At 45.0% G+C, this 3,316-nt stretch overlaps 1 long non-coding RNA gene across 1 annotated transcript; it reads right to left on the bottom strand.

Moving 5' to 3' along the window:
• Window positions 1-1,486: 1,486 nt before the first annotated feature.
• On the bottom strand, window positions 1,487-2,859 carry LOC143958149 (uncharacterized). Its single transcript, XR_013270094.1, has 3 exons — window positions 2,383-2,859; window positions 1,680-1,802; window positions 1,487-1,576 (listed from the first exon to the last, which is right to left on the bottom strand). It is a non-coding gene; the product is annotated as an uncharacterized LOC143958149 (long non-coding RNA).
• Window positions 2,860-3,316: the final 457 nt, after the last annotated feature.

The following is a 3,316-nucleotide window of genomic DNA, read 5'->3' as shown; positions in this document are numbered from 1 at the left end:
GATGGAGGACCCTATTTGACAAGACACCGGCATTCATAAGTAAATAGCTGTGGCCAGCGGCATTGATATGTAAATAAAGGAGGCATTCATATGTATATAATTCCCCCCCCCCCCCTGCAGAGGAGATGATGTACTGTATCCTCTAGCAACCAGTGAGCAGTATTCCTTTACAGTAGTCTCTAGCAACCAAATAACAAGCAGAAATCATTTACTGTAACCTCTAGCAACGGAAAGGTCATAAATGAACTGCGCATTATCTGGACAGAATGCTTGGGGAGATAGTGATGTGTTCCTGCTTAGGAGATGTATGTTAGCTTGGGGGAGCTGCAAACTCTGCAGGGGCTCCAACACACACTCGCTGCTATTCCAAACCTTCACATTTTTCCACATAAACTTCCCTCCTGGCTTTAAACTTTGCCAGGTATTGTGCTCAGCTTACCACCCCAAACTGATGTTCCTCTCTCAGCTCACCTCTCTCCCTGCATGTCCTGTGAGCAGAATAGCTGTGATCCTTCTCTGGGTTCTCTCATCATATGGCACTGAAGATACAGGAGGGGGGATTCAGCGGGACACACAGGGCAAGTATGCAGGAGACTGGGGGGGGGGGGATGAGGAGACAGAAAATCAGGAGGGGCCGGCGGGGAGGAACACATCACGAGAGGTCTGACTAAATACAATCTCTTAGCAGCAGGGACCTGATCTACCCATCAGCTAGCTGTGATTGACAGGTAGATCGAAGCGGAAGCTGTCATGGGGCCCCCTACTGGCAATACCTGAATGTTTAGGTGTGCGGCACTTACTATTGCGAGCTGTGTCGGTGGCTGCTGGTGTAGCACTTGCCACACAGCTCACATACTTCAAAGTCTTGCAGGACACGGCTGCTAATGGGAACTGAGTTCCTGTTGTGGAAAAAGTGCAGGAACTCCGTTCCCATGAGTTCCTGCAGGATTTGAGCCCTGCACCCACCTCTCCCCATAGAACACCCCCCCCTCTATTTTCTCCCCACTGAGCACCTATGCCCCACCCTTTCTCCCCAGTGAATGCAAATGCCCCCCCCTCCTCCCCAGTGAACACTTATCCCCCCCCTTTCTCCCCACTGAACACTAATGCCCCTTTTCTCCCCACTGAACATTAATACCGCTTTTCTCCCCACTGAACACTAATGCCCCTTTTCTCCCCACTGAACACTAATGCCCCTTTTCTCCCCACTGAACACTAATGCCCCTTTTCTCCCCACTGAACACTAATGCCCCTTTTCTCCCCACTGAACATTAATACCCCCTCCTTTCTCCCCACTGAGCACCAATTCCCCCTTTTCTCCACACTGAACACGAATACCTCCTTCCTGCCCAATGAACACAAATGCCTCCCCCCCCCCCCTAATGAACGCTAATCCCACTAAAGTTTTTTTTGTGGGATTTTTGGAGGTGCTTTTAACACAGGGTAATACCAAGAAAATATAAAAAATTGAACACATTTTATTAATACAGATGGGTAGGTGATGATATGATGTTATTATCCTGATATGTTTCGCCCCAAAAGGGCTTCCTTATGGGGTTGAATCAAAGGTTCATCACTATTCAGAAAAAAGAATAAGAAACAAATACCATAATAGAAAAACATTATGGAAAAACAATACACAATAACCAATACTTTATACATCAAATTATAATATTCACCATATCCAGCCATTCAATTGCTTACCTGGACAGAAACTCCCAAACAGCCAAAATGGAACCAAATGTATGCCGCAGAGGACACAGGACAAATCGTGTGGCCACAGAGGGCCCAAAAAGACCGAGCTACAATATACATAATTATAGGTAAGTTACTTGGGTAACATAAAGGAATATGTAATAAAAAAGATGTAAGTAATGCACCTTAAGCCGGCCATAGACAATGCGATTTTCTTTCCTGCAACTACACATTGCAGCAAAGAAAACTGCTTGATTTCCCCCATGAGGGATATCCCTCCCACCAAACTAACGTGTACTCCTGGCGGGGGGCACAGTGGGCCGTCCCTGCTGGAAAACCACAGTGATTATTTATTACCCTGTTTCCCCCGAAAATAAGACCTAGCGTGATTGTCAGTGATGGCTGCGATATAAGCCCTACCCCCCAAATAAGCACTAGTTAAAGTCCTTGTAGGTCTTATTTTCAGGGTTGGGCTTATTTTCGGGGAAACAGGGTACTAGTGGCTGTATATTTGCATGTAAATATCTCCCATGTTGGTTGTACACAAGTTGATCAATGGACCGACTTGGGTACAATCAGCTTGCCCATGGATGGTTTGAATCTTGGCCGGTCCCTGCAGAAGCGGCTGAAATTCAAACCACCTATGGGCAGCTTTTGACACCTATGGCACGATTCGTTAAAATTAACCTGTCATAAGGAATGTATAGAGGCTTCTTCTGAACGTAATAGCTGCAGTCTGATATGTCGATCCACTGGCTTCAGTATTTTCTCCTCTGATGTAGAGGAAACATGCAGATCTGCGGCTGGGACATCAGAACCTTTGTGTATGCCATTTGCTGAAATTAAAATACAGCTTGCACAGTCATTATTATACCAGTGTTAATCCAGTAACTAACAATTATTACACGTTCATGTCTGGCTTCCCCAGTCTCCTGGGCTGGTTGCTGTCTATATATGATTCATTGGTCTATGATGCTCAAGCACTTGTTTACAGCAATAATCTGGAACACCATGCATGCAATCTTCTAAAGGTAACTGACATTTATAGACGTACACTGCCTCCTGCTGCAAGAAAGGTGTTGGTGTAACTACATAGCAGAATAACTGAATATTTGGTATAAGGGAGGTTAAAAAACAAAAAAAAAACACACACACGCACACAAAAAACACACACACACAAAAAAAAAAACAAAAAAAAAACACACACACACAAAAAAAAACCCCCAAAAAAAACACACACAAAAAAAACAAAAAAAAAACAGACCTTAACCCTGGAACAGATTTTTGAAACTTTAGCATGAGGTACTAAAACTGTACACATCTTTGCAACTAGTTTGTGTATCCAGATGATTGATACCTGATTTTTTTTTTTATATACCGTATTTATCGGCGTATAACACGCACTTTTTCCCCCTTAAAATCGGGGGAAAGTCGTGGGTGCGTGTTATATGCCGATCCCCACTGTCTGCGAGTCAAAAATACCGAACGCCGCCGAAAAATACCGAGTGCCGCTGAAAAAGCCTGAGCCGACTTGCACAGTACAGTCGGCTTGGTCTTTTTCGTCAGCGCTCGCTAGAGAAACAGCAGGGAGGCGGGACTACGAGCGGAGCCGAGCAAGTCG

The sequence above is a fragment of the Lithobates pipiens genome, unplaced genomic scaffold (assembly GCF_037356315.1).
Source record: "Lithobates pipiens isolate NorthernLeopardFrog02 unplaced genomic scaffold, aLitPip1_a1.2 Scaffold_57, whole genome shotgun sequence".
NCBI classification, from domain to species: Eukaryota; Metazoa; Chordata; class Amphibia; order Anura; family Ranidae; genus Lithobates; species Lithobates pipiens.
This window is presented reverse-complemented; position numbering and strand designations above follow the sequence as displayed.